Here is a 26,309-nt window from a genome sequence, read left to right as displayed (position 1 = left end):
GAATCACAGTTAAATATAACAATATTTGAAGAAGGCATTCTTTTAACCCTCAGCCCTTCCAATAAGCAGACAAAGATATTAAGGATCGCTCTTCACTTTCAGTCTACAAGCTGGTGCTTATCTGTTTCACACAGACCATAAAAAGCTAAACCTGTTATACTTTGATTTGATATGGCTACCTTGAGAACTGAAATACTGAATGGGTGTCAATTTTACATTAAGTATTCACCCATCCATCTATCCATCCATCCATCCATGCATCATCCATCCACAACCTTTTTTCCCATTTTTGCACATGGGGTCAGGGTGTCACTACAATACTAACAATGATCTAGAGCCAATGTCCACACCATTGGATCACTAGCCTTGACACAAAATGTCACACTATGTTTACCACTATCAAGCATGCTTTGGCATACTCTAAAACTGAATTCTTAAAGACTTGGACATATGGCTCTTTCTCTTTGTTTATTTCATGGTTAGGGTCAATACCATCATGAAGTTAGTTATATGCTATCTGGCCTGTCTGCTGCATATGCTGCCATCTGGATAACTAGTCTAGGTCTGTTTTCATCTGGTCTTGCTTCTGTAAAGAATTTGCTATGTTGATAGCCTTTGCATTACTTTTAAGACAATCAGTCACAAGCTAGCAAGCAGGATTCATCTTTATGATCCCAAGATGTGCTATCAAATTATGTTTTGCTGTCTCTTTTGAAAACCTTTAAATGTCTTCTGATGCATGAATCAAGACTGCTATGATTTGGCATGAGTACTTACTCTTGTTCTGCCTTTACTATAAAATCTGGGATCTTCAGATACTATTCTATGTCACATACCATACCCAAGGAAAATATTCTACTGTTTACTGTTCAGACATGGCCCTGAACAAGAGATTCCCTTAAATGTAATCCCAGAACTGACATCAGCTTTCCCCTTTAATTTAACCCCTTTTAGCACTGTTTCCAGACATCAGTATCCTTCAAGATGAATTCAAACCAAATCAAAAGACACATATGGTAATTTACTGTCAAACAGGTCTCTTGTCAATGATAACCTCATTTGCAGTCATGCTGAGGCTGCACGGAGACCTGGTCTCCTGATCTATCAAATTCAGCCAACCTTCTAAAAGTGTTATTAGCTGTGTACTCCTTGTCAATTCTCCTGTCAGAATGGGTTTATGGATGTCTTGATCTTCTTGGGTTTTAGTTTTGTAGTTAGGGAGTTTACAACAAGCATTGAGTAAATCTTGTCACTAACAAAGTCACTGAATTTGCATTTTGGAGGCAACCTACTGCCTGAATATGGGACTATGAAATATGTTGGTATCCATCTCTTGTTATAACTGATTCACCCTTTAGCAAGATGCAAGTGAGTCCTCCTTAAAATTTTGCACAATGCATATAACTGTTCTGTTAAAACAGCTACAAGAATCTCAGCTCTGGTGTGTAGAGGAAGTGAAGTCCTGGTGATGGCCAAGACTTCCCCACATTGATTAGACAGCATAGGCAATGTAGCTGTAACAAAGTGAGAGTGAGCAATCAGTGTTGGCTTGCTCACCTTAGTGAGTGCAAAGGTAATAGGTTCACTGTAGTGCTGACATCTACTAGACAGGAAGAATGGTATGGATTAAATAGCTGTGCACACAAGCTTCACCCTGTCAAGCTATATTTATATGTCAACTTTTATGTGGCAAATGCAGGAATGTACACCCCCACATGGAAAGGCATGTTCAGGCCTCACATTTGCAAGCAAGCACATTAGACAAAAATAAGAAAACCATCAAAGGCTGCCTAAATCATGGACAGCAACAGTTGGTTCTAGTCTCACAGTTGGATGAATGGACTGATCCATTTCAGGAAGAGTGCAGCAGATATTTACACTATGTATCAGTTTATCTGTCTGTCTATCTACAACAAAAAACACATGAGCACTTACATATATGACATGCTGGAATAAAAAGCTATATTGGGCTGAGAATAAAATCAAAGGTGTCCAAGGCCAGTGATTAAGGAACTAGGCCCTGAAGAAACTGTTACTGGATGAGATATAGAATGAGGAATTATATAAATGGACATACTTGCTCAGCTGCATTATTTACTGAGGCTGATAAAGGAATAATTTTGAAAATCTTGAAACTACAAAAGGCATATTCACACTATTAGCAACTAAATACTTTGCATGCACATTACTGATAATAGCAAAAAGTCCAGAATGATCCACTGACAGAGGAGGTGTAGAAACAATGTTACCTTTCCTCAATCAAGCTAATTCATTTAAAGCAAGACAGGGTTTTGGAAAGGCAGGGCCTACCTTTGTTGATCAACGGTAAGATGAGAAGTGTGGGCATTTAGGCCACTGTCATTATATTGTCCAGAATTACTTCAACAGTAACTGACAAGAGTTAATATTTTGTACAGCACTTACTTGAACAATACTGTTGCCTCTTGCTTGCCCAATTTCCTGTACAAATCTATCATTCGTAGACCACCCTTTCTTCCTATGGTACTTCAAGCTCTGTTAGAGGCAGGTAGCTGCATTCACAGTGCCATAAGCTTGACTTTGTCTGCTTTCTTTTCTAAAATCATCTCTTTAAGTTCTTTAACTGCCTACCCTAATATTTCATCCAGCACTGTTCTTTAAAGATAGGAAGGCTAACATGAATAAAGGTTTTTGCTAATGCCTGTTGTGTTTTAGTTGCAGGATTTTGGATGCCAAAATGTCTCTAAAATATAGGTTTTATGTATTCTAAGCAGTCCTTGATAAATTATTCCTTTTTTTGCCTTCAAACATGCATTTTTTAGCAACTACACTTTTAAGAATAGCACTTATAGACTTTTGTGCGTCAGGCAAAATTCTGCAAAGGGAATCTTTTTATGAATCATGTTGCTTTAATGAATATTTTTTTTTTTTGTTAAATTTGAGATGGAACTGCAGCTTATAGGAGTTGATTTAAGTCATCTTGCATATGATCATAGCAATCTATTACAGTTTTTAGTTATTCTTTGAATTCTAAGATATTTTAACTAATAATGCTGACATTATTTACTAATTAAGTCTTGTCAGAGAAAATGGATGGCATGCAAGAGCAAATCCTTGTGAACCCATTTTCCTAAGTCCATAAGTGCCAGTGGCACTAACAATTTCCAGTTTCTGTTTTTTTTCATTTACAGTTTAACTGCTAGGCTGTGTTGGTACTAAATACCTTTATTCCTTTCTTGTACAATGAGGATACTAGCTGTTCTGGTTCATTTAAGTGGATATAAGCTCCACAGATGTTTGATTCAGAGACTGCCTTTATCTCTGGAATATTAGTATTAGTTCTGGAATGGTTGTCATTGTGTGTGACAGCACAGCCTGCAGACGCAGCTTACACTGAGGTAATAAGGCACTGCTGTTGAGAGGTCCATTTGTGCTAAATATATTGCTGCAGGTGATTGAAGCTGAACCACTTGATTTTGTTTTTATCCAAGGATGTCACAGTGGTTCCATCCCACGTTAAAAAGAGGGTGTATTTGAGGAGGGATTTAAGAGAAAAATTCAAATTTGTCCTCTTGGCACTTGTCTTGCACTTCTAATCTATGGTTGAATACTTTTGTTTAATAATTTTATGGTCGAAGTGGTTTGGCCACATTAGATTGAGTTTTCTTGTTGACATGCCACTTTTAGAAGGGCATGTGCTTGTTCATTAAATTTTGCTTTGTGTATGAAAGACCTTTTTTCCTCATGTCATTTGAATTCTGCTTCATACCAGCCAAGCCAATTGTCCAACTGGATCTCATCCAATTTGGTACCTTTAGTCTGCAGTGCTCCATCAAGATGAAAATGTATTTTTCTTTTCAAATGTTCCTGTTGAAAGAAACTGTTTATTTACAGCATCCCTTGTCAGTAAATCTACTTTTGCTAAAAAATTGCCAGATTTGTCTCGTCTCATACTATATATATATATATATATATATATATATATATATATATATATATATAAGACAGGCATTCCTACTTCTGAACATGGCATGAGAGTTTCCTCAGTGCAGTCAACCTCCATGTTTTACTTATTTTACATGGCTTGTCACTCTCATTTATACAGATCCATACAAGGGAAGAATATAGGTAATTCTGCTCATACCAAGGCAGTAGTACAAGGAGTCAGCTGGCACACATAATAAATGATATTACCCTAACTCAGAGAGCCAATGTTTTGATTAGAGCTTCTAGTTATCGAACGCAAAGAGCTGCTGCTCATGATAGGGGACAACAGGAACAGCACTGGACTTCTACCTTTAGTCTCACAGATACAGTATCAACCAGAATGGGGGAAATGGGTTACTAGTACTAGCCTCTCTTAATCACTTGGACACAATTATACACATTCAGAACAAGGTAAAGATTCTGCAAGATCTGAGAGAGTGGGATCACTACCTTATCCCCTGGATTTCACCCTGCAGTTCTTCTAATCAGTAATGTTGTAGACATATACAGAGGAAGCTCATGTGCATCACTAATGGAGAATTATTGCCTTTGCATGTAAATACCTGTGAGTTATTCTTTGTTTGTTTGTTTGATTTTCTGTTTGGTCCCACTGCCTGTTCAGTCACATCAGTTAAGAATTACACTGACAGTGCTATGTCAAGGAAATTGAAAACAAGTTTTCTCACTGATCCCATCAAATCTCATCCTGCCATGCTTTGAGGTAGCAACTTGTGTAATACAGATTGAATGATGGTTGTAGTGCGAAAACACATGTAATGCAGAAGGAATGGCAGTTGTGGTGTGCAAACTCATGTAATGCAGACTGAATGATGGTTGTGGTGTGAAAACTTATGTAATTCGGAATGAATGGCAGTTGTGGTGTACAAACTCTTAATGCAGATTGAATGGTAGTTGTAGCGTATGAACTCAAGTAATGCAGATTTAATGTGATTGGGGTATGCAAACTCTTGTAATGCAAACAGAATGATAGTTGTGGTGTGCAAATTCTTGCAATGCAATTTAAGTGGTGGTTGTGGTGTGCAAACTTATGCAATGCAGAATTAATGGTGGTTGTGGTGTGCAAACACTTGGAATACAGACTGAATGGTGGTTGTGGTGTGCAAACATTTGTAATGCAGCTTGAATGGTGGTTGTGGTGTGCAAACTCATGTAATGCAAATTGAATAGTGGTTGTGGTGTGCAAACTCTTGTAATGCAGACTGAATAGTGGTTGTGGTGTGAAAACTCATGTTATGCAGAATGAATGGCAGTTGTGGTATACAAACTCTTAATGCAGATTGAATAGAAGTTGTAGTGTATGAACTCATGTAATGCAGATTTAATGTGATTGGGGTGTGCAAACTCTTATAATGCAATGTGAATGGTGGTTGTGGTGTGCAAACTCATGTAATGCAGTTTCAATGGTGGATGTGATATGCAACCTCATGTAATGCAGATTGAATGGTGGATGTGATGTGCAAACTGTTATAATGCAGACTGAATGGTAGTTCTGGTGTGCAAAAACTTGTAATGCAGATTGAATGGTGGTCATGGAGTGCAAACTCATGTCATGCAGATCGAATGGTGGTTGTGGGGTGCAAATTCTAGTAATGCAAGTTGAATTGTGGTTGTGGTGTGCAAGCTTTTGTAATGCAGACTGAACATTGGTTGTGGTGTGCAAACTCTGGTAATGCAAATTGAATGGTGGTTGTGGTTAATAATTAAAAAAAAATAACACAGTATGCAAGAGGTGTAATTACACGACTTTCTTATAGGCAAAAAATCCTATACAAATCAGGGTATTAAGATAACCACACTACATCCCGCAGACATATCGCTCAACTCACACACAGATCATCTTATGCTGAGACACTGCTCATCAACAAATACTAAAACACTCACCAAAAGCAACAATAAACATCTCACATAAACCTACACCCAAGTTGTCCCCCAAGAGCAAAGCCCGCAAGGCAAGCATATACTGTTTCTAATACTCTTGCCTTTCAGGATGCCATCGTGTGACACACAAATGCCCCACTCACCAGGTTAGATAAGGAGAAGAGAACTGATATTGCCTGTCTGGAGCCAGGATTCACAATTTCACTTACACACTCAAGTTACTATACCCTAGGTAACAATATGATTCTGTCATAGCCCATGTGGGTGTGAATGTCCTGAGATTTTTGCTTGGTGCATACGTAGTAGTGTGTTGATATTTGCAAAGTCAACATTTTTTAGTTGACATAATGGCTCTTGTGGAATATGTGTCACAGACAGGTATGAGCGTTGCATTGAGCAGCATTCTTTTTCATATTTTTTTTATTTTCCAGATAATATAATGTTTAACAATACAATCAATGAAACAAGTATTAAAAACCTTTATATACACTATATACAATTGACCTGAACCAAAGAAGGAAAAAAATTAATAAAAAATATGAAATTAGTAACACAAATTTATAATATTCAATTAATAAAGTATAAAGTTACACATTAATTATTCAGAGTTTATTTTTAATGTCTCAATAAGAGCTAAAAATGTTTTCCCAAGGATTGTTTGTCCATGTTTTAGGTGAAATTCTCGATGCTTTCACCTTGATTTCTAATGTCGCTGTTTCTTCCATCAATCTCAAGAATTCTTCCAGAGTGGGTTCTTGTGAAGACTTTCACTTTCTAGTTATACATTTCCTTGCCACAGCTAGTATGGACCAAAGTAAGTATAGATTTTTTTATTCATTCCAGTAGTATCATTAACATTTAAGAGGACTAAAGATTTGGTTAAAATAAAGGTGTCTATAAATATAGCTTGGAGAAAAATAGTAATTTCTTTCCAAATTTTTTTTATATTAATAAATCAAAAATATATAAGACCAATCAGCTTTACAGTTTAAAGAACATCTCCAAAAAAATAGATTTATCACGTGAAGTAAATTTGGCTAGTTTATCAGGTGTAATAAATGCCCTGTGAATATATTTCCAAGTAAATATTTTCCATACTTGCAAATTAAATGGTACGTTAACAGAACATACAAGAGTTGTTTTACTCTCAATTGATAGATTAGTGTGACATCCTTTTGCTATGAAATTCCAATATCTTGCATTAGGATTAGTTTTATATGTTATCAATATTACGTATAATTTTGAAATTTGATTCGTCCAATTATAATTGTCGTAGATAACTTCAGATATTAGACTTATCAAATGTGGACTAATTTTATAAGGAGAATTAATAATTTTACTATTAAGATCCTTAGCATATGCTAATATGCTTTGTAGTATCAACCAATCTGCTGATGGAATATCATATATATTCTGAATTTGTTGAATGTCTAATACTACTTCATTCTCTATACAATGTTGCCAACAAGTGAAGTTTTTCCCCTCCCATCTAGTCAAGGAAACATTATGAATTTTATTGAAGAAATGCTTTGTAGAGCTAAAGGGTACTATCAAGTCTAGCCAAATCTTAATATCCATGTTAGTGTATATAAATTTACTGAATAGGTTGTAAATATTATTTATATAATTTAAGTTTGTTGGTTTTGTGATATTATATTGAATATTAACAGTCAATATGTGCCACATCCTATTATTTTGTTCACTTAATATACACTTTTTAATTATTGTATTTTCATTTAGAAAAATAATAATATGCAATGTTTTTCATGTTGAAGAATAATTAGGATCTATCCAATTAATGATAGTTCTTAATATGGAAGCTTCTATGTATGATTCTAGATCTGGAAGTTTAATTCCACCCATTTCTCAAGATTGAGCAGCATTCTGTCTTCACCAAGGCCACAGTATGAACATAAAATGGTTGATTTTAATAACTGGCTTACTTTCTGGTGTCACTCCAGTGGGATGCAATATCTGTCACCATAGGAAGACATGGTCAACATACCACATTGCTTTGCCAAGGATGGGCTGCATCTGTACCCCATAGGCTTCTGGATATTGGCTAAAACGTTTTACACCCCATTACAGACTTTTTTATGCAATGCCAAAAAAGACAAAACTATCAACACAGTGAAAAATTATACAAGCAACCTTAAGGTGTTACTGCTCAGTGCTAGGAGTCTAAACAAAATACTCCACATCCTTCAAGCCTTCTTCACAGTGCAGAACTAGACATTTGTGCCTTGACTGAGACATGGCTTTAAGCCATAGAAAGTACTCTGACAATGCATGGCTATAGTGCCTTTCACACATTTTGACCAATGACAGTACAGACAAGGGCCAACGGTGGAGGTATCTCAATCTACTTTAGCAGCAAACATACCTCCAGGTTGGTTAAATAGGTCGATACCATGGAGGTCATCCACATGCAAGTCACCATAGATATGGTCTATTATTATATCATGGTTAGCTACAGGTCAATAGCTACACATCTAGAGCCTCATGACTCTTACCTAAACATACAAGAGGCACTCAGCATCCAACCAAGCACCCTATTCATGGGTTACTTTAACTACCCCCCTCTGTAGCCAGGGAACTCACACTGCCTCAACCTTACAGACCCAACTCTTCCTGGATTTTATCAACACAAACAACCTGGAACAGATAAAGCATGCTCCAACAACCAGAAGATCAAACATACATGGAAGAGCGTTGATCCCCCAACATACACATTTGTGTCACATCCTCACAGGAAACTAAGTTAAATGAGTAACATTTAGGAACTGTTCTAAGGCAAACTGCATACTATTAAGTGACAGTTTGTCGAAATTCAAGGCTGCCCCTAACCCCAAGACCACAGCTACCCTTGTAGAATTATTCTCAGCGTCCCTGTACAACATGTGAATGACTGCATAGGGGCTTCTGTACTTAAGAAGTAAACCCAAAACAAACATAAAAAATTGATGGAATCCTCACCTAAACAGGGTATAGAACAAATAGACCAAAAAAAAGCACATGGCCAAGATCAGGAATAGCAACTTACTTAAAGTCAAGTGCTCCCTTATGTAACTGAACAAGAAACTAAGAGGTCTAATGAAGTCCAAAAAGGCCATTTACAAAGTCAAAATAGCCTCACAGGCTAAGGACAATCACAAGGCCTTCTTTAGCTACATCCAGAACCTTAAAGGTAACACAAAGCAGTGTGCTGAACTGTCGGTGAGTGGTACCACATTCACCAATCAAGGTGACATATCAAATTTACTGGATGATAATTTCAACTCAAACTTCATCCCATGCTTCACCCCCTTGCTCCTCTAGGTGAAATCCCCTCCATCTTTCTTCACCCAACTATTAGCAGGGACCAGGTGCTGGTAGCACTCATTAAAGCCAAGAATGCTGTCTCTATGAGTCCCAACAACATCCCTTGTTGCCTCATGAACAGTCTAAAACATGACCTCTCAGGACCACTAGAGGCAAATTCAACTATAGCCTCGAAACAGGCTACATTCCAAGTGAATGGAGGACCACAACAATTATTCCCCACCACAAAGGCAGACCTTCAACTGATCCATGGAACTACAGACCCATCAGTCTAACAAATCTAAAATGGAAAGCCATGGAATTAATTATCATGGACATTATAAACAAAGACATTGGCAACCTACAAACACTGCACCTATCCCAATTTGCCTTCGAGGGAAGGTCATGCATAGTTAATATGGTATACTTCTTTGAGAGGGCCACCAAGGCAATGAACAAAGGTAAAACAGTGCATACGGAACATTTTGACCTGGGGAAAGCATTCAGTACAGTTCCCCACTCAGGCATTGTTGACAAGACATCTGAGCTAGATATAAATCTGGATAACTTGATGGATTGCTACCTGGTTCACAGGCAGAACCCAAGAAGTCAGGATTTGTGAAAACACTTCCATCAAGAGACAAATAACTGGTGAAATACACAGGACTCCATGCTGGGCCCACTCCTGTTTGTTTACTACTTCTCATAAATCAAGATTGAAGTTCAAGGCCTCTAGTTCACCATTTTCACAGATGACTCTAAACTGGGAGTTATTATAGATTCTCTCCAAGACACCAACATCTTGCAAGAGGGTTGAACACACAGTGTTGAAAAGTCAACCCAGTAGTAAGGGATCTGGGAATATTTGTACACAGCAATCTGACCTTTAATCAACACATAGCTACGATAATAAGAAAACCATTTTATGTCGCCCAACTTCAAGGTAAAGGTATGTCATCCAGGTCTAAGAAAGTTATAGCACCACTCTTCTCGGCCCTTATCAAACCTGTCATTGAATATAATGCCACATTTGTCATATATCTAACCAGACACTTGCAATAGTTGGAATGCCTACAAAGGTTTCTTACTAGAAGGATTCGGAACATGAATCGCCTGTTCTACACTGATCACCTAAAAACCCTGCCTCTGTATTCAGTCTCCTTCAGGCTGATGAAAAGAGGTCTTTGCCTGGCTTGCAGGTCTTCCTCAGACCTAGCCCTGATGGAACTGTTGCACATGCACAAAGCAAACAGCACAAGAAACACTAGATCCAGGGATCTGAACTTCACTTGTGACATAAACAGAACATATTGGAGAGACAGACATGTGTCACAAAGGATCCTTGTGCTATGGAATAGGTTCCCCATACATGAAAAATATAGTTCCTCCCTGACCCTATTCAAATGAAGCCTTGACAATTGGATAAAAAACATGCATTTACCTCTGGTTTGTCCCCCATGTCCCTTATGAACATAGTCAATAAGAAAGTAGCATCATAAGTAACATCCCCCTAAAACCCCTTAGTTACCTCCCTAGTAAAATGCCCCGATATAGATGCCCATGATACTTGAGATCCAAATGGGTTTGGGCTGCATGGCTAGGTTTGTAAGGATCCTAGTGGTCATTAGCCTGGTAACAGCCTATCTCTTGTAATGAATTTAAAAGCAAGGATTTTAGCTCAAGATGGCAGAGGCAATTCCTATTGTTATGAGGAATTGTGTGTCAAAGGTCAGGCCCATTTGGAAAATATCAGATGGAAAGCTAGCTGGTAGAAGCACTGGAGTAACTGAAGGATATCTGTAGACATATCTGCAGGACCGTCAGAACTTTGTGGAGCAACCGGAATATATTGTGGATATACTTATATTCAGAGAAGAAAAAGAGAAGAACCAATGTTGGACCTTAGCCTGTTAAACTTTCAGGAAGGAAAACAAGAGAAATGTAAGAGTATTAGACTATTATTATTATTATTATTATTATTATTATTATTATTATTATTTTATAGAATGAGATAGCTAAAGTAGAAGAATGTTAGTTTTCTCTTTTATCTCACTGCACATGAAACTGTCTCCAGTGTTTGTGAAATACAGCATTGATGGCACTTGGTGGCCATAATTTCACAAATATACCAAACTGATTTTTTTAAATTTCTGATTCATACTTTGCAAGTACACATATTTAATGTTAATTTTCCCACATAAAAAGTGAGACAGATCTGTTTCCATTGTGTAATTAGTGTCACATTTTGACAAGCAAAATGGAGAAATCTTGGAGGTTATGGCATAGAAGGACATGATCATGAATCAGTATGTTATGGGTGTTCAGTGTGAGATAACAATTAAGTCTTTAATCACCACTCCAGGAAAGGATACACATGATAGCATTTGAGGTGACCACTCCATAAATATACTTAGCAAGGATAATGACATTGAGACATGTACCGTTTTTATTGAGGGGTGTGCCACACAGGGTAATTGGGCTATGGCTGTCTGGGGCAAGACTCAGAGCATATGAGGACATGAAAGGTATAGACTGTTTGGAGTATAGCATATTAAACAAAGAATATGTTTGTAAGGAAACAGTACAAACTGAATGTAATAAAATTACTACAAGCATTACAGACTCAGTGTATCATCTTTGTGCTGTTAATAAGTAAGATAAATGTACAGAGCTGGTGTCTATAAGGAACTAAAGGCATTACTATATTCTGGAAGCATGGCCACACTTATTAAGGACATTTTTGCCTGCAAAGATAAAACCTATGAGAAGAAAACAGTAGAAGTAATATGTGTTTATGGAGGCAAAAAAGATTATCCTATAAGAAATGGAGAAATGTAAACCCTGCTGGGAAACATGCAGATAAGAAATAATATACTATAGCACACAGAGAGTCATACCCTGTTGGGTAAATATTGGATTCCATGGCTATACTGCATAATGTAATACATGTGTCAGAATAGGACAAGACTTCCCCCAGTGGAAAACATTGTGGAAATTGTGGAGAGAAATAACACAGTTATCTACTATCTGGAATATACCTCTAGAAACGTGTGTGGGGGGGGGGGGGCAGCAGTTACTTGAAACACTACCAAGAACATGGAGCCCTAAATATATTACTTGCAAGAGTGATGAGGGCAGCAATAACTTGAAACACTACCAGAAACATGGGGCCCTGAACATACTACTTGTAGGGTGATGAGGGCAGCAGTAACTTTTAACATTACTAAGAGCATGGTGCCCTGAATATACTACTTGTAAGAGTGATGAGGGCGGCAGTAATTTGAAACACTACCAAGATCATGGGGCCCTGAATATACTACTTGTAAGAGTGATGAGGGCAGCAGCCTGATGACGCGTTGTCTACAGATTCCAGCTAAAGCTAACAGGACAGATGTAGAGTCTTCAAAAAGTGCTAACCTAAAAAATTCAGGTTTGGATGGAAAGATCGGAATAACTAGTATTTTACTAAAAAAGAAATAAAAAATCCAGTTATTAAGTTAGTGCAAAAAGTCACTACAGACACTGATAGGGAAGAACCCATAGTGTGTGATCTGGAACTTTGCCAAATTATTTCAACCATGAATGAATGAAAGTATGTTTGTGTGGAGATATAGTAGAAATCCATGGTAGTAATGTCACTAAGAGAAGGAGAAACTGATCCGAGTCCTAAGGTGCCATGTGAGTAGTAAAAACAGAGGGATAGTCAGAAACAGGATGCAGGTGGATAGAAAAACTGAAGTTATTGAAGAAAGCATTAAGGCATTGCTGAAATCAAAAGCTGGGGAAAGTCAATGACACGAGCTATCTTTTGTAAAGGAAGAAACAGCAGAAAAGAAAATAACTATATCTGCATTCTTAGGTGAAGGGGCTATACCCACCATTCTATGTCAGTATATTCATGAAAATCTTTCTGATTTGGCAAATTTGAAGATCAGCAATGAAAATTTTATGAAATTGTAATGGGAGGGAAATACAATAAACAAGGTCAGTGAACATGAAGCCAAAGATGGAGGAGTGACAGATGAGCTGGGTAGTCTAATATGATATTCATATTTTGAGATGATGAATTACTTATTTTATAGGTTATATAAAAGCAGTAAAGAAATGCTACAGCAACAGTCAGTTCCAGACATTTTAGAATACATGTGATGAGACTGGCACATAGCAATACTTTGTGAGGACAGAGTGCTAATGTTACCTGCCCCTGCCGAGAATCATGTCCTAACTAAATGACAAGTGCCTTCTGAGGACATTGAGAGAATGATCAAAGTGAACTACAAAGTATTACAAATTCAAGAGAAGGGGCCAGAGTGAATACATAACATACATGTTAAAATGTATTATTTATTTATTTATTTATTTTATATTTGTTTACATGGGATGGTCCGACTGGGACAGTGCCCATTTTCAGTGAAGGCCTGGGGAGAAAAGCTCCAGTCTAAGCTTATACACAAATTATCACAATAAATAATAGAAATTATAAACAAAGTTGACAAAAAAATTTAACAAAAATATATACATAGTATCAAATAAAGCAAGACTTTAAACACTTGTATATAGACAAATATATGGTTGAATTTATATATGGAGAGGAGCATAACATTAGTTAGGAAATTAAGCGGGGAGAATCACTTAGGCAAAGTAGTACATAGTTAGAAATACTTCCGTGGTGAGAGTTGCAGCTAGGAATGTAATTACTTATAGAGAAGAATTGTTGTTAGAAGGGATATGTTAACAGAGTTAGTATGTACAGCCAAATTGTATAAGTAATGCTAAGTTAATAATTAACCTGGAGTGTTATATGTGCAAAGCCAGGATTCAATTAAGCATCTTTTGAGAGATATTTTGAAATGATTAAGATTGCTTATGGATCTAATACTATGTGGAAGGGTATTCCAATTTTTAGAAATAAAGTTAGAGTAAAGAGAGTTGCCTGTTGTACTAGATACTTTGGTTACTTGGAGTAAGTCTTTGTTGGATGATCGAACAGTACAAATGTTAGAGTAGGGTTGTAGAAGATTATTTAGGGAAGGTACGTTGTCAGGATTGTGCATTATTTTGTGAGCCATTATTAACTGGTTATAGTTCATTATATGAGGTAGTTCCAACCATTAAAGATTTTTAGGCATTGGCAGTGATTGGTTGAATGTGTGGAATCCGTTGCAAATTTGGCAATCTTACTATAACATGATTCTAATTTACTTAGTTCTGACTTTTTGAGGTTGGTATGTATGAAAGATGCATACAAGAGTGAGGAGAGAAGTTTAGTTCTAGCTATAGCTATTCTTGCATCTGTTAAGAGTTTGTTGTTATACATTGTTTCCATTTCCTTGTGAACCTTTTTGATTGTGTTAGAAATGTGCATGTCAAATTTTAGTCTGTTGTCGATTATGACACCTCATAGTGTTGTTTGGGAATCTGGGAAAATCCTAGTATTATTACTGGCAGTGATATAAAGGTTAGCTAGAAGATTAGTAGGTTCAGATGGATGAAAGATTACAAGTTTAGTTTTATTAGGGTTGAGAATGAGTTGCGAGTTTGCTAGGCACGTTTCAATATCAGAGAAGGCTTTTTGTATGAGTGTAAGAAGTTGATTTACTGTGGATGCTGCACATATGAGGGTTGAATCATCTGTGTATTGTATGATAGATGCTTCAGAGGAGGCAGTATTAAGATAATTTATGAATATGCTGAAGAGGAGGAGCCCTAAGATTGAGCACTTAGGGACTCCAAGTGTAGTGGGGATAGATCTTCCTTCCATTTCACAGCTTGCTGGCGGCTAGATAGATAACTTTGAACCCAGTTAAAAGCATCAGGGTTGATATTAAGATTTTTCATAGTGGACAGTAACTTAGGATGGGAAACTGTATCGAATGCTTTAGACATGTCCAAAAAGACTGTTGACACTATTTTGCCATTGCCTCTGAATTTATTTATTTATTTACATTTGTTTACCAGAACATTCCAACTGGACACAGGTCCTTTTTCAGTGGAGGGCTGGGGAGAAAATCTCCACAGAACAATAAATGAGCAGCAGAATACATGAAGAACAATTGAATATACATACAATAGCAAATAATACATAATGCAGCAAACATTGGCTATACATACCATATGAGACACAGTAATGAACAGATATACCAATATCTAGCTAGAGGCTAGGAATAAAGGTAGGATGTATATACAGATAGTACTAAGCTCAAATGGATACTGTCCTAAACTCATATACCTAAATCTTATATACAAACATTGCACTAAACTGAAGCAGATATAAAGCAGAAGCTCCACATGAAGGTGGAACAAGCTAGAAGGGCTAATGGGATGGAAGGGGAAGATAGAAGAGTAAGAGAGGAGACTGAGTGAGTAGTATACGTGGTAGTGAGAGGAAGCTTGTGTAAGTCAGTTGGGTATGTATTTGGAGTTGAGATGAAGTGAGGTAGTTAAGCATGTTATAACAGGTCTGAGAGATTGAGTAAGGAGGGAAGGGGAGGGTAAAGGGTGAGCCAGAGCCTGCAGAGGAAGGAAAGCAGTGATCAGATGGTGTGAGGCACAGTGACTAGGAGAGGGGAGAGGAAGGGGAGGTAAAAGGAGGGTTACTAGTTGGGATTAATGCATGGGCATAACTTTTTAAGTGAATTTTTAGTGCAGTCTTGAAGTGATTGCAAGAAGGTACTGTGGTTATAGTGGGAGGAGATTGTTCCATAATCTTAATTGTTAACAATAATTGTTCCAAATCCATATTTATAGTATTCGTGAAGCTGTAGTTGTGCTATGATGCAGTCGGAATCCATGCTGTGATGATGAGAGGAGATTATTGTTTAGAAGGTGTTTAAGAAGTTAAACGTAGATACATCTTTCCAGAATTTTAGAAAGTGGTGAAAGTATAGCAATGGGCCAGTGGTTTGTTAGTTCTGTTAATTACCTCCTTTGTGTAATGGTGTAACATATGCAATTTTCCAAATAGCTGGGACATACTGTTCTGTTACTGAGCAGTATATAAGTATTGACACAAGGAAGTACAATAACATCTGTTCTTAATTTTAGATATTCTGCTGACAAGTTATCTGCTGCCAGTGAAGTGGGTTTCAACTTCTTTAATAGTTTTGCAATAGTTTGTTTTGGGACTGTCTGAAATGATGATGCATCTACAATATTGCTTGGATTGTTGGGTGTTGACATTGTGAGAGACTTGCTATTCTTAGTCAGTGCTAAAACACTTTCACTGAAGAATATGTTAAATTGTTCAGCAATACTGTTTGTGTTATCAGGTAAGTTGGTGGGGGGGGGGGGGTTGTGGTTTGGCCAGGATGAAGTATGTTATTGATTGTGTTACAGAATTTTTGTGGCTTCATTCTGTATTTCCATTGTAAATTAGAATAGCAGTGTTGTTTGTCTTGTTTAATTTGGTGTTTACCACTGTTTCTAATTTGCTAGTAAATTAAACAGTTTTAGGGGTATTCATTTTTAGCTCAAGTTTGTCATGCTTTGTCCCTTTGTTTTAGGAGGGTACAAGTCTCATGGGTTAACCATGGTGTGTAGCTGGCTTTGATATGAACTGTTCTTGGAGTTGCAAGTCTGTTTAGAATAGTAAGGAAGGTGTCATTGAACTGTTACACAGCAGCATCTAAGGGCAGTTGCTTAAGTGGAGTCAGTCTGTTTTTTAAAAATATTATGTGGAATCTGTAAGTTAAGATTTTTTTTTATTATGAATTTCGCAGAAGTTGATAAGCTTAGTAGGGTTGCTGTGATTTCTTAGTAAGTTCCAAAGTGGTCACTTAAGTGATCTAGGAGACACCCTGCTATTTGGTAATACTGGGGTTTATTAGTTAAGAACCAGTCCAAAAATAGATTAACTAATTGCTTGTCAATTCTAATTTAGTAGTTTAGTTTAATTTAGTCTAGTAGGGCAGCACAATGCCAGGGCACTTCTATGGGCTAGGCTTGTAAAGGCCCCAGGGCCATTAGCCTAGTACACACCTATGAACCTATGAAAGTATTTGTGTTTGATAAGTTATTTGAAAAATTATCAGTATTGATGGAAGTTAAATTCTTATTTGTTAAGGTATTATTATATTACATTGTGATGTATTCGAGGTTAGGGGTTGCATATGAAATGTCTGGAGTGTTTACAGGGCATGTTTCTATTGGGTAGCCACTTTTATGTGTGTGCGCAAATGTGCTGTAGATAGCTAGTAATTTGTAATGGGAGGGGTGAGTTGCAATTAGTATAGAAGATTGGGTGATTTGAACTTGGTGGGTGTAGTTTGATTACATTTAAATTATGGGTATCAGGGATGGGTTTGATATGGGGGAGGGCGAGGAGTAGAGTGAGCCCGAGTGTAGCGAGGGTGAACAGAGCGGGATGAGCCAAGATCCAAGCAAAAGAAAGTCTGTGTGTAAGAAAAACAATCAGAGTTGATCACAAACTGCTGTGAAGCTGTAAGTCATTTCTTAACTATTTATCAAGTGGAAAACCGCATATATAAAACCATGGAGAGAACCTGAAGCTTCTGTTGTCAGCCTGGAAGTTGACAGATCACAGTACAGCAGTACCAGGGAATTCTATCATGCATGTTCAGTCAGAGAAACTCTGCCTAAACAAGACAGGAAATATTTTCCCTGAGACAAATACTTTTTTTTCTTGAACTACAGGGTGAAACATATTTAATTCAGCAGATTACTAAATCTGTGACATGGAATAATGTGAATGTAAAATCATATAGGGTGCAAACAGCCCCAATGAAAAGTTATAATCTAAGAAATAAGAAATATGCTTTAACTGGGATTTAATGAATATTCTATCTAGATTGTTTGATTCATTTTTGTTAATGTATTTCCAGGAATTGAATGAGATATGTAAGTCTGACACTTATCCAATGCCCAGAGTGGAAGAGCTCATGATAGCTCATGCAAATCAAGATTTTTGACTGTTGTAGACTCAATCGATGATACTGCCATATTTCCCTCAATCCTGAATCCAAGAAGATGACAGCACTTGCAGCCTTGATAAACTTTTGAATTTCACTGTCTTACCCACAGGGCTTCATGGAGTTCCTGCCACGTTTCAAAGGCTCATGGAACTGCAATACAGTTTAATGTGCTATTTCAGTTGTTATGTATATGCCACTCAAGGTGGTATGAATCTGTAGGGGCTGTGTATAGATTTACAGCTTCCTTCTTTGCTATCAGCCAAGGAGACCATTGAACAATCTCAGCCATATCATGCTGCAGTGATGGAACACTAAGAATGTCTCGAGTTAAGCTGACAGACTCTTTTTAAGGGTGACTAGTAAAGTGCTCTGCTTGATATGTAAGGGAAGTCTGTTCAGCAAACAGGAAATAGGTTGTTAGGGACCTTGGAAGTCAGTATAGGTCTGTGGATCAGGTGATTGCTTTACCACTGGTTCTACTAAGGTGAAATGAGCTCAAAGAATGCTAAGCAGAGCTCACCACTAAGGAACCTACATGACACTGAGCAGAGGGACAGGGATTCTTTTTAGGCTCTTTGCAGCACACTGTAAACAGCCCTCAAGAACTCTCCATATCCTCCAGACTTAGAGGGGAAATCCTCTACTCCAGAACTTACTCCAATCAATGCTTGGGGCTGGTGATGTGATTGAGGTTCCTTGTGCAGCATCATTTTACTTAATGAGAAGTGTTTTTTTCACTTATGCCCTAACTTTCCATCTCCTGCACATACTTGTTGGAAATCCAAGGGTGAATATGCATTCAAGCCATGCTGGCATATAGTTTCAGCCAATATCCCTAATCTATTCCCATTAAGGATAATGCTCCACTGTATGTCCCTGGCTTCAATGAGGGATCGATCCCCAGATAAACATAATGTGTACCCTCTACTCCGTGAATAGTCACTCCCATCTTTCCATGGCATTGCCTCAGATGCCTGAGCAAGTATTTGAACCTGAGTCACCTGTACAGTAGTTGGAACTTTATTCCCTTGATGTCACAGAGGGACTTGGGCTTTAAATCTTCCAAGTAGCTAAGGACACTGGGACCCGAGAGATTTTTGGTGAGGAAATGTTGATGCTTTTCATGCTGGTTTAGATTTTTAGTGAGGTACTTGCAGGTGTCAGATTCAATGATGGACCTGAGAAGACAGGAAAAATACAAACTCCCCATGGACAATGACCAAAGGTTAGCACTGAAACAAAAGCCTTAATGCTGTAAGGCAGAGATCTTACCACTAAGCCAGCATACAACCATCATTATAGTAAAGCTTGTAGCAACAAAGACTGATAATACAGCACATTTAATTCAGTGAAAAGCAAAGGCTATTTAGCCAGAGATGGCAAAAACATTTGCCTATAAGTCAGAAGGAATTGTGTGATCACATTGTAGGGCCTCTTTGTGAATATTAGATAAAAAGTCGAATGGAAGAAACCTTGGAGTATCTGGAATGCATCTATGGAAGGGATATTTGTGGCTGAAAGTTAAATTTGGAAACAGAAAAAAAGCCAGTATGTGTGATCAAAAGTCAACTGATCATACTGGATTTTTTTTTCTTAGCAGGATTACAGTTACAGTGAAGTTTGGAAAATATAACTAGAAGAACATGGGACCCTCAGCAAATAAATGTGTGGTTCAAGCATTACTTTGCTTGATTGCTTTAGGTTCAATGTTTTTATCTTCTCAATTTAGTGACTCCTCCATGGATATGCTTGTGAATAATCAGAACTTTGTGGAACAGCTGGACCCTATTATGGATGTGCCTCTCTTCAGAGAAGAATTAGAGTCCTATCACCAACTGGAGCAAATTCAAGAAGAGGAGAAAGAGAACTTTTAATACTGCTTTTCTTTCTTTGATTTAGCTAAAGCAGAACTATGCTGTTTTTCTTTTATCTCACTGCATTAAAAGTGCAATAAAACTGAGGTACTATCATCATTGTGAGTTGTATGCTACTGTATCTATATCATACGTGCAAACACATAGTTTTTAAATTAATGTAGTTGTCAATGTGACAAAATAAAACTACCTTTCAGTTCCAATACCAGTAGCTGAAAGTAACAATGCTTTGTACAAATCATACTATGAAACTTTTTTGTCCTTAACCTACAATGAAACAAGAAATTTGCCTCTCTGAGCATGGAAAATGGTGTGGTCATTTGCCTGTCAGGGGTGAGGATTCATCAGATCACACATACATTCAGGTCACTGAACCAGACATGCCAGTATGACTCAGTCATGATCCATGTGGGAAAAAAGGATATGAGGCATTTCCCTTGACTATAGGAAGAGATGGAGCTAATGCTATTCTCGTACTGTACTGGGACACATAGTCCAATAATCTCAGGCTATGTTTACCTGGCCAGTACGAGCTAAGCATTGATCACTATTCTACCTTCTCCAAGGATGTTGTCATAATATGAACAGTGGATAATTGACTTTAATAACTGCCTTAGCTTTTGGTGTCAGTCAAAGTGGGGCACAATACAGGATTATACGGTTGACAGATCATGTTGTTTTGCCAGTGATGGTCTGCTCCTGTACCTCATAGGTTTTCAAATATTGGCTGAAATGTTATTCACCCCCATAGCACATTTTTAATGTAATACTGACCTGATAAACCTTCTGACATAGTAAAACCAAGCTAAGAAAATCTAAAGCTGTTTGCTCAATGCCCGAAGTCAAAAGAAGAAATTCCACTCCCTGCAAGCTCTACTCAGCCTGAAGAATGTAGACAACTGTGCAGTTACTGAGACATGGTTTAAAGCTGCATAGAGCACCCCAGCATTGCAGAGCTATAATACCTTCCACACATTTATACCTGTTACTGCATAGGAAGGGACAAAAGATGGTGGCATCTTGATTTATATCAAAAAGAAACACAACTCAAACAGTACGACATGCTTGAGCTTCTCCATGGCAAAATTACCATAGGAATAGTCCCTTACCATATCTTTACAATCTACAGGTCCAACTCTATGACCCTGGAAACCTATAACATAATGTATACATGCTGGAGACACTCCACATTCTACCAAACACCATAATTATGGGTGACTTTAATTATCTTGCTATAAAACGGGAATCATACGTGACCCTAATTATCTTGCTATAAAATGGGAATCATACGTGACCATATGTAGGCCCAGAGATTCCAATAGATCTAGTCCTTTCTAACACTGAGAGCATTGCCACCCCCTACTCCAAGTATATTGTCCTCACTAGTCAGGGCAGAGCATAAATCTGTCTCCTCTGAAATAAAATAAAAACCTGTGATACCAGTAATCATGGAACTTTTTAGATATTATTCCATGGCACACACAGAACACCTATGTCTATACTGAGTCGTTCATGTGCACAGCTCTGTATATATATACATATATATATATATATATATATATATATATATATATATATATATATATATATATATATATATATGTGTGTGTGTACAGTGGTACCGACCCAAACTAAATTCATGGCAAACACAAAATACAAGCCATCCTGGTTGAATCACAACATCAATAGATTATATTACAAATGGAAAGAAAATCCTGGCTAAAATAGGAAATGCAGTGTGCAGCAAGGTAAGGAACCCTCATCAAACTAAATAAACAATGTAGGAGACTAATTAAGTCAATCAAATCCAAATTCAAGGTAAATGTATTCTCACAAGCTAAGGACAACCTCAAGGCATTCTTCAATTATGTATAGCTCAAATGAAATATGCAACAGTGTGCCAAATTACTTGTAAATGGGGTTTTCTATACTGAACCTGAGAAAGAGAAAACCTACTATCCAATAAATTAATCTCCAAGTTTATCCCACTTTCTAACCCAGACACCTCTCTAGAAATATTCCCAGCCATAGGTCCTCTAGCTGTCACCAGAGAACAAGTTCCCAGTGCACACTACAAGGTAAAATACACTGCAATGATGGAACCTAATAATATCCTAGGATGTTTCCTTAATAGCATGAAACATAACCTTTCCAGACCTCTAGAAGCACTATTCAGTCATAGCATCCAAACAGACTTTTTGGAAAGCAAATGGAGAACTGTAGCTAATATCCTACTACACAAAGGTGGACCACCTATGGACTGAGGAAATGACTGACCCATAAGCCTAAGTATTCTCATATGCAAGATGATGGAAAGAGTTATCATGGACACGATACATAAAAACAGAGGAAACCTTCAGATGCTGGATTCCATTCAGTTTGTTTTTTCAAGGGAAGGACATGCTTACTCAGTCTGGAGGACTTAATTGTGAAGGTTACAAAAGCAATAGATGAGGGCAAAATGGTGCATACAGCCTACTTCAACTTGGCCAAAGCATTCAAGACAGTGTTCCCACTTGGGCATTGTAGACAAGCTCAGTGAATCAGGTAGAAACCCCAATACCACCTGCTGTATAGCCAACCAGCATACAGATAGGACACAATAAGCTAGGATAGGCAGACTGTACCTCTAGAAAAAGACCAGTTGCTGTCTCAGTGCTGAGGCCACTCCTATTTGGCAACTACTTCTCAGAAGTTAAGGCTAATGTCAAAGGCCTCTGTCTGACAAGATTTGCAGATGATTGCAAATTAAGTGCAGCCATCGAATCACCCCAAGACACAAACATCCTCTAAGATTCAATACAGATTAGTAACTAGTGCTAGTGTCAGTGTCTTCAGCTCAATGCAAAGAAGTGCATAATAGTATACGTCCCATAAGACAGCCACCCCTGCAGATTTTACATTGATAATACACCTCTAGGTGTAGACCAATTAGTCAGGGATTTGGGAACAAATATAGGCAGCAACTTGACCTTTGATCATCATGTGTCGACAGTTGCACAACCTCTAAACAAGGCAAGGTCCAAAGATGTTATTGCTCCATTGTACTCTGCCCTCATAAGATCAGTCTTTGAGGATAATGTCCCCTTAAGCATGTACCTGACCAGACATATGCAACAACTGGATTGATCACAGAGGTTCCTCACAAAAAGAATACATGGTATAAAAATAAAGTCTTATGTGGATCACCTCAAAGCATTGTTCTTATACTCAGTTTCCTACAGGCTGCTGGGAAGCAACCTGTGCCTGGCCTACAAATCATTCTCTGATGCAGGCTTGATGAACCTTTTGCACATTTGCAAAACAAATAGCACCAGAAACACCCAATCCAGAGACCAAGACCTAGACCTAGAGTGCAACATAAATAGAAAATGCTGGAGGGACAAGTATGTGTCTCAAAGGCTGCCCCTTCTTAGGAATAGGCTTCTCATCAATGTGAAGCAAAGTTTTTCCCTGAACTTATTCAAGATAAATTTGGATTAGTTGATGGGGAATTGCAAAAATATCCATAGTCTGGCACCTATGTCTCTATCAGAGAGACAGGAAACTTGTAAATACTTGACCACTCACACCCAAGTTTATAGATCCTAATCGTAACTTATGGAAGCAATGTAGTATTTCTGGGAAACATGGCTAGGCTTCAAAAGGCCCTTTAGGGTCATTAAATTAGTAATCTCCTATGATCTTATGAAATGTCTCAAAATTATGCCTCTCAACTGTAGTTATTTTTGCAGAATGTCCAGATTTTTGCCTCAGATATTTGGTCCGTTTCTTAATAAAATTGTGGTTTTCTGGCAAATTAGTGACAAATCATTAAAGATTTAAATCAGAAAATAATGACAGACATTTGAGTTTCAGACTTCAAAACTTCAGAAAATTCATGCTAATGCAAAATCTGTTATTCTATCAACTTTCTAAGTTTGTAAGAGCGATATTTAAAAATTGTCCCTGTTTTGGGGCCTTTGTCCCACTTTTATTTATAGCTTTATCCAGATTTCTTGCTGTAAGAGGTTGAGAGGTATGCTCACAATCTCACCTACAAAGAATGTAATGAAAATAGAAGACTATACAATAATGAATAAATATGTATGACAGAGTCTTAACAAGCCCAACCATCCAGCCTCACAAAAAATTGTGGATATCTGGTCCTTTAAGAAGTCGCTTTGTACTTTCCAACCATGTAAAATAACAAAATGCAGTATTGGCTCCCTTCCTATTAATGTCTTTAATTACTTGTCATAAAATAAATGCACAGTCCCATTTCGGAAACCTTCTTCCTCTCTGTTTGTTCTCCCACACCCCCTACTGGTACCGTGACTAATTTGTCAAAATGATGTTGCAATCTAGTTTAAAGATCACATGCAAATATATTTTGCAAATACCTGCAGTCTTTCTCTTTCTGCTGGGATGACAGTAAGGATTTCCACTGTACAAATCCACGGTGCAAACCCAATTTACTGGATACTCTGTTATTTTATTTTCCTATTCACAGACTTTGGCTCCCCATGGACTTATTAAGGCAGTACTTCCTGTCTTTGCATTACCATACCATACCACTTTGATAATGCAAAGCTAGATCATTCCTGCACTTCCTGTATTAATAGGCTTGGTCTAATACTATGTTAATGCAGCACAAGGGCTGAGTGCAGAACATAACTCTCAACCTTTTTGGGCAAGAAATCTGGACATAGCCTAAAATAATGAGGTGGGAGGCTTAAAAAGAGGGACAGGTTTTAAATACTGCTCTTATACATTCAGAAAGTTGCTAGAATAACATACCCCTGGATTCATTAAACTCCATGCAGGAATAGTGATATTCCTGCAAGGATGGGGATCATGCCCATGCAAAACACCAGCATGTCTTGAATATTCATGAAGGCACACTGCTGTAGTCTCTGCACAGACATGATCTATGTACAAGCACAGGGAGAGTGTCCGAGCATTGCTCACAAAGTACACAAGCCCCCTGCACTCTAGAATTGCTGTACGGCAATTCTAAAGCAACTAACAGTGTCCGTGGACACATCACCACAAAACAGTGTCCATGGACAAAATACATTCATACCTCTCAACTGTACAGATTTTTACAGAATGCCCAGATTTTTGCCTCATAGTTTTGTTGAGTTCCTTCATGTAATCCCACCTCCACCTTAAACGTATCTGTCACTCCCATCGCAGTCCTCACCAATATTACACTACCCTTGTACATATCCTGTACCACTCTTACATACTTCTCTGCCACTCCCGACTTCCTCATACAATACCACAACTCCTTTCTAGGCACCCTGTCATATGCTTTCTCTAAGTCCACAAAGACACAATGCAACTAATTCTGACCTTCTCTGTATTTCTCCAACAACACTATCAGAGCAAATATTGCATCTGTAGTGCTCTTTCCTGGCATGAAACCATACTGCTGGTCACTAATCATCACCTCCCTTCTTAACCTAGCTTCTACTACTCTTTCCCTTAACTTCAAGCTGTGACTGATCAATTTTATCCATCTGTAGTTACTGCAGCTCTGCACATCACCCTTATTCTTAAAGATAGGTAACAAAACACTTTTTCTCCACTCCTCAGGCATCCTCTGACTTTCCAAAATTTCATTAAACAATCTGGTTAAAAATTCCACTGCTATTTCTCCTAAGCACCTCCATGCTTCCACTGGTATGTCATCTGGGCCAACAGCCATTCCATTCTTCATCCTCTTCATAGCTGTCCTTACTTCATCCTTGCTAATCTGCTTCACTTCCTGATTCACTATCCCCACATCATCCAACCTTCTCTCTCTCTCATTCTCTTCATTCATCAGCCCTTCAAAGTACTCTTTCCATCTGAGCCCTTTCTTATTTGCAGTGGTGATGGACAGGTTGACAGATGAGATTAGACAGGAGGCCCCGTGAACTATGATGTTTGCAGATGACATTGTGATATGTAGTGAGAGTAGGGACCAGGTTGAGGAGACCCTGGAGAGGTAGAGATATGCTTTAGAGAGGAGAGGAATGAAGGTCAGCAGGGCTAAAACAGAATATATGTGTGTAAATGAGAGGGAGGGTAGAGGAATGGTGAGGATGCAGGGAGTAGAGTTGGTAAAGGTGGATGCGTTTAAGTACTTGGGATCAACAGTTCAGAGTAATGGTGAGTGTGGAAGAGAGGTGAAGAAGAGAGTACAGTCAGTGTGGAATGGATGGAGAAGAGTGTGAGGAGTGATTTGTGATAGATGGGTACCAATAAGAGTGAAAGGGAAGGTCTACAAGAGGGTACTGAGACCAGCTATGTGATATGGGTTGGAGACGGTAGCATTGATGAAAAGGCAGGAGTCAGAGCTGGATGTGGCAGA

The sequence above is a fragment of the Protopterus annectens genome, chromosome 1.part2 (genome assembly GCF_019279795.1).
Source record: "Protopterus annectens isolate FY-2018-M chromosome 1.part2, PAN1.0, whole genome shotgun sequence".
Lineage (NCBI taxonomy): Eukaryota > Metazoa > Chordata > Ceratodontiformes > Protopteridae > Protopterus > Protopterus annectens.
Note: the sequence above shows the minus strand (reverse complement) of the source record.